We start from the raw sequence: 7,338 nt of genomic DNA on the forward strand, positions 1-7,338 counted from the left end.
GATGCGACTGTGTCTTGGTTTATTAAAAGAAAAATCAAGATATCTCGAAATACATTCCAATCTATTGCGCAAAATATTGCTAACAGATTTAAAGACGACAAGGTTTTACAAATTATACATTCCTTCCAAAATTATTTCTAAATTTTCATAAATTTTCAGTCGATTTACTATCACAAAGATCCGATTACCTTGAGGCCAGCAGGCCGTTTGTACGATTAATATTACCACACATTGAAAAAATTAAAGAAATCCGGTGAATTAGTGGACCCAGAAAGTCCAACTCCTGAGACATCACCGACAGAAGAACATACGTTTACTTTCGATGATGAAAAATGTAATTAATGCCATGCCAATATCTTTTGCTTATAGTGATTTCACGTTTCTTTATGCAGCTGCCTATGACTGGCTCAAACTATTTGATTCGCCGTGGAGCACAGTTGAAGCTAATTGGAAGAAAACATTCAAAACCAGACGACAACAAATTTTGAACTCAAGTGGTAACACATCAGCGAACATTTTACGGAACTGGAAACTTTTTTCCCATTCGTGTGGTTACAATCTGGTAGGTGGATTTTACATTTTAATGTACAATGTTGAAATGAAAATCATGCTTCATACTTTGGTTTGTTCCAGATTGATATTGACTTTAATGCTCTGTATCAGAATTCATCAAGGCTAACAGAAAATTGGCAGGGTTTTAAAACAAAATTTTTACCAATTCTGAACAAGAGGGTAAAAGCACTCAAAATCTGCAGCACTTGAAAAAAGTAAATGAGACTGGGCAAGGTTTGTTAACATAAGTAATAATCAGATTGAATGATTATTAACTTTTTATAAATATATTTGTATTAAAGGTTCAGGTCAACTTATAGCATTATTGCTGCACGCTGTACTACGACCTAATATAAAACGGAAATCAGATGACAAAACGGTTTTTAGAAGCACTATTAAGGATTCTCAGCTCTCGTTTTTACTACAGGTTAATGCGGCGAACGATGTCGAAAATAAATTGGATAACCTGAAAACATCACTGTATGCACGCGACGAGACATTGCAACCACTAATTATCGCAATTGGCAGTGATTTGAGCGATTGCAAATTTTATGTTTTCTATGACGACATCAAGTATGAGCTTCCTTCATTTTTAAGTGCTTTAGACATATGCTTTAAGACTTTTCATGTTTTACATTTAAAATATCTACAGGATAGCATTGAGTTTTGGACGTTTGTCCAAAGATATTTTTATTCCATTGAATTGACTGAAGATAAACCTTCCCCAAATGTACTTTGCTTGTTGAGCGACTTAATGTAATGTAATTACATAAAAGTAAACTTTAACATTTTATATATATTTTTAATAATTTTACGTTATATATATTTTTTGTTCGAAAATGGTCTTTTGCTTTGTATGCAACGAAAGTTTGAAGATGTTGATAAACTCGTAGTTCATCTAAAAAATTGTCACAGTTTAACATCATCTAGTACTTTTTACTGTCTGCATTGTTGCCATTATTACCAGTGCTTACGAACTTTTAAAATCCACTTTAAGAAAGTGAATTCATGCATTTCTAATTTAAGTTCAACATTTCAGAAGCTTACTGGATTTGAAAATATAAGTGTTCCGTTACAATTCAATAAACAGCAATGTAATCAAGAAAGTCAAGAAATATTTCCTAATGTCAAAATCTTTGAAATTATTTGAAATAAATGACATTATTATACTTGAAAACAACAAAGTAATTTTTATATGCGTTGAACACTCAATTGCGTTGTTTTCAGAACATTTTCAATCATTTCCCGTTATAGAAAGTACAGACCAATTTTATCTATTGGACCTTTCTGAATTATATTATTCCCCTCTTAATACAACTCTTTCTCCAAATGGAATTACATATATTCGTCCAAAATTTTTTTAAAACTAAACATTTACCTAATGTACAAATGTAAAACATATAAAAATATGTACGTATTTAATTAAAGTTATAAATAATAATGTATTAATTTAAAAAATAATGTTTTTTTAGTTGTTTTTGAAAGTTTTTTCTTTTGGTTATTAATGGTAAACAAACTATTTTTCATGGTTAAAAAAAATAGTTTTGATGGTAAAGAAACTATTTTCCGTGGTAAAAAAAACTGTTTTTCATGGTAAACTAACTCTTTTTCATGGTAAATGAACTATTTTAATGGTACACGAACTATTTTTATTGTATCCGAACTATTTTTGGTGGTTCTCGTACAATTTTTGATGGTACTCGAACTATTTTGACGAACTATTATAATAACAATTTTTAGTCGGTTAGATTTACAACGTTTTTCGGTCACTGCAATTTTAACCGTCTTTTCGGTTAGATTTACCTCTCTTTTTCTTTCTGTGTACAGTTGCTGTTGCGGCATGCCAACGATCCAGTAAACAACAACGTCTTGCTTGTAGAGAGGAACTCCAACTAGTCAACCATTCAATCGTGTCGCTTATGACTTATGATTTAACCCACAAACTAGCCGCCGATGTCTCAGCAGCAATAATAACAAAAACTTTAACAGCAACAACAATAACAAAAGCGATGGAAGCAACAGTGACAGGAACTAATGTTGCAAGTACATACATACATATGTCCAATGAGACCTAACATGGTAACAACAGCGGCAACAACAATCAGCAAATTTGTTGTCGTTGGCTCCCTCGTTTACATGCCACAATCTTTACACGTGCTCCTCAACAACAGCTTGATCCAAACTTACGTAGTTATGTATAGAAACATGTGTAGGTACATACATATGTAAGATTCACATATTTATATACATACATAGATATGCGTGAATGTTTATTCCTAAAAAGTTTTCAAAGCAGACGTTGTTTTACCCGAACTTTGATGAATCTGCTTATTTAACAAAAAAAAAAAATTTAACGAGTGATTGCAAATAATAAATAAATTTAATCTAAAAGGTCATACTGAAGAGGGGATGGCACACCTACGTAAAGAGTTCATCGTCACGTTCCCTGTTACGCAGACTATCGCTAAATGCATAGATTTTTATTATTTTAAATGTTTAATTAAAAATCGAAAATATGAACTACTTTTCGAGTTTTTATTTGGCTCGTTATATAAAAATAATTTTGAATTTTTTTTTTTCAGAAGATGAGAGTTATTTTTTGAGTTTATTTAGCCCAGAAGATAAGAACTATTTTTTAGTTTTCTGTTTCGATCGAAAAATGTTACTTAATTTTTACTTCCCTTATATTAGGTCGGTTGAGTGTTTGCCGCTTTTCATACAAATCTTGTAATCGATTTTTAAGTAACTTCTCATTGAGCTACAAACATGAAACCTCAGAGACAGGTTAAAACGCCGTGACAAAGGAACAAAAGGAGAAAAAAATTTCGTTGGGTGGCGCACGGATCGAAAAAATTAGATAATGATTTGGAAATTTGGAACGGGGTTTTAAGTAACTTCTCGATGAGCTAGAGGCTAAAAATAGAGCTTAATTCAGAGGTCGATGGGAGCCGATGACACAATACAAAAAGTTTCGCTAGGGGGCGCACGGACTGAGATATTTAGAAAAATAAAACGGAACGGAGGGAATTTTGGGGTTGATTTTTATGTAAGTTCTTATTGAGCTATAAGCGAAAAACTTAACAGAGAGGTTAAGATACCGAGAAAATATAAGAAAAGGAGAAAATAAAAATAAAATAAAATAATTTTAAGCACTTCCTTTATATAAATGGGCAAAAATCAGGGGACAATTTCTTCTTATATAAAGCCATGGTCTTGCTAAACTTTGATTTTTAAATTTTGACATAGAAATTGCAAAAATATTTATGAGAAGTAAAAATATAAAGGTAGAGCGCAATTGATTTGCTAATAATATCACCTTTCCTACCAATTTTCCTGGATTGGAAATATGCGCTCCACTTTTATATTTTTACTTCTCATAAATATTTTTGCAATTTCTATGTCGAAATTTAAATATCAAAGTTTAGCAAGAATATGTCTTTATATAAAGAGACATTTTTCGCTGATTTTTGTCCATTTACATATATATAAGGGAAGTGCTTAAAATTTTTTTATTTTATTTTTACTAGTATTTTATTTCGAATCTTTTCGTCGCTCCAAAAATAATGGCTTATTTTAAAATTTTTATTTCGCTCGGTAAACAACAGATATTTTTGAGTTTGTATTTTTTTACCTATTTTTCGAATTTCAAATTTCGCCCCGAGAATAACAGTTATTTTTGGAGTATTTAGTTTAGTTTTTTTTTTTTTTCTTTTGCCCAGGACCTTTTTTTCTTACGTCAAAAATATAAGGTTCATGTGTTATTGTACACATTTATATACAGTCCCTTAAACGAGCGCATTTACGTATGGAAATAAGAGTTTTTAAACAAAAGGAAAAGAATCGAAAATAAGTATTATTTTTGAAATGAAAAACTAGAAAGAAAATTAAACTCATTAGAGTTACAATTCTTGATTAAGGGAAGTCTCTTTTGCTCAGTTTTCTCTCGTCTCTCCCCTCTTTCATTTCTCCCATCTTTCACATCCTCTGACACTACCAAAGTTCTCACCTACTTCATTTTCACGTCATCTCCTTAAATCCCGCCGTTAACATCTACGTCAAGCAAATCACACCATAATAGCATACCATAGCACAACCTATCATAAAATAGCATAGATAACAAACAAAATATAAACTAACAAAACACACACCATAATAAAACATAACATAACATAACATAATATAACATAGCAAGCATAACATAAAATAAAAACACAACGGAACATAACAAAACATAACAGTATATAAGATGACATAACATAACATAGCACAACATAACACAACATAAAATGGCCTTACATAACTAAGCATAGCATAACCAAAGCGGGAAATAAATATTAATTTTATTAAAATCACCAAATTTTCCAAAACATTAGCAACACCGTAAGCAATTTTAACATACACACATATGCACTTAAATACAAGATATACGTATAGTATCCATTAGGGTGGGTCAAAGTTATTGTTGAAACACATCCAGTTTCTGAATCTACGGGTCATACTGAGTAATATTGTCCTTGGACCATAGGTCTGAAATGAATTTCGAGCCTCCCTAATTTTGTTAGAAAATTTTATATCCCAATCCGAATAGCGGCTCTCACAAATAAAATACATGAAAATAAATGTCAAATTCGGATTTGGATTGGGATGTACAATTTTCTAACAAAATTAGGGAGGCTCGAAATTCATTTCAGACCTATGGTCCCATGGACAATATTACTCAATATGACCCATAGATTCAGAAACTGGATGTGCACCTGAAGTTTTTTCCCCATACAATTTGACCCGCCCTAGCATACATATATACATATGTATATTAGTCAGAAAGTGCGACTTCCGTCATAATTTTTCTTCAAATATAAATCGTTTCATAAATATGTATGTACATGCACTAAACTTTTTAAAACCTAACTGCTTTTGCATTAATATAACATTAACATTGCGCCATAAACTCGACTTTATGAAACACTTGGGGCCGAAATAAAATAGAGTTTTATTGGTTTAAACATGGTTCTAAATTAAGTATCATTTCAAGTATCTTATAGGTCACTTAAACACTATTTTATCTCTAAAAAATTATTTTAAATTGTAACGTAGCAAAATGCTACGTCACAATAACCTACTCACAGCCCTAACATTAAATATATACATACCCTAACACTAAATATATACATACCCTACGTTCGCCTTGCACAGCGAACAACCATCCACACATAATATGCCATTTAAATATACATACCCTACGATCGTCTTGCACAGCGAACAACCACCCGCACATAGTATGCCAAGTACCAACAGTGAACAACCAAACATACTCAGCACGCGTGGTACTGACTATCTGGCGTGCATTTTTCATTCGCTATCATAACGAGGAGTTATTGATGAGCTGAATTCTTATCCATTTTATTCGCTACCAAGTTTGAAATGGCAAACGCCATCACTCACTGCATACTTCACCTAGGTAAGTAAGGCTGAGGCCAACTTACAATGGTAGGTATCAAAGGGGTCCCAAGGTGAACGGGGAAGACTCTCAGCGAACCCATCGGGCTCATGGATCTCCCCCCCCCCCACCTATGGGAAACCAACCTTTGAACAACGTCCCACGGGGTAGGAGGAGATACGCTCCCCTTCTACCTTGTAGGACGGATGGGCACGGGTAGTTCCCCCAAGGCGCGTCCTGGGCTCCACTTGAGAGACATGCCAGGCCCAGTACATATCAATACGGGTGGCATTTGTCGCGGACAGTTCACCCAGGGTTGCCGAGGATCATCTCGCTCCCCCGCTCCCTGGGTGAAGTGCCGAGCCATATGCAACGGTGGACCTTACTACACACTCGCTAGGACTCTTGTCCGTGGCTCTCTGAGAGGAGTACTGGGTCTGCCCAGCAACAAATGGGGATGGCATGAGGCGCGGACAGTTCACACAGGGTGGCCGAGGAGCATCTCTCTCCCCCCTCCTGATTGGGGTGCCGAGCCGAATGCAACGGTGGACTTCACTACACCGCTCATGGTCGCTAGGACTCTTGTCCGAGGCTCCCTGAGAGGAGTACTGAATCTACCCAGCACCCATGTATACATATACATCTATACGTTGGGTATTACTAATAGATATACTTCACCTAGGCGAAACTGCGCCCTTTTTTCCCGCCGCCGTCAATCGTTAGCCCTAGGAGCACCACCGTAATCCGCCTGAACCAATCCGAGTAAGCTTTCTCTGGTGGTAAGATACTATTTGACCCGTACCATCATTTTCGAGACCCGCTTCTGTCGCTCCTGCGCTATCATCCGTGGCATCTCTCTCCCTCTCTCTCTGGGATCAAAGGCTGCCGGCATCGAAAGGCAAAAGCCGCATCATGTGTGTGTGCGTGTTCGGAACAAAACAACAACTAATTGTGTTATTAATTGGTAGAGGTTAGTGGGACCTTCGCCTGACCCTGAAGCGACTGAGCTTACCTCAGCCTTCGACAAAACCCACCTCACAAATGGCGCCCGAGCAGGGACCCATCTCCGGAGAGGAAAGTGTAAAAGCAACAACAAGCACCAGCCTGCCGGGAGATGGGCCACCGAACACGCAACCACAATCAGCGAACAACACCAACCTATTGAATACCGACAGCTTGAACTGGATATATTCGCTGAAGAAAGAGAGTCTCATCGAGGAGTGCAAGAGATAACGGATATTCGTTAACGGCAGCACTGTCGCTGAGCTACGCATAGCGCTCAGTGCCTACGTCAAGGCAAAACGAAATCGCAAGTCAACTGAAAATCTACTGAGAGAGGTTGAAGATAA

General features: G+C 35.7%; 1 long non-coding RNA gene across 1 annotated transcript; it reads left to right on the forward strand.

Annotated features, from left to right (window-relative positions):
- Positions 1-329: 329 nt before the first annotated feature.
- On the forward strand, positions 330-1,295 carry LOC137246879 (uncharacterized). Its single transcript, XR_010951730.1, has 3 exons — positions 330-562; positions 634-786; positions 855-1,295. It is a non-coding gene; the product is annotated as an uncharacterized lncRNA (long non-coding RNA).
- Positions 1,296-7,338: the final 6,043 nt, after the last annotated feature.

The sequence above is a fragment of the Eurosta solidaginis genome, chromosome 3, assembly GCF_040869045.1.
Source record: "Eurosta solidaginis isolate ZX-2024a chromosome 3, ASM4086904v1, whole genome shotgun sequence".
Taxonomy (NCBI): Eukaryota; Metazoa; Arthropoda; class Insecta; order Diptera; family Tephritidae; genus Eurosta; species Eurosta solidaginis.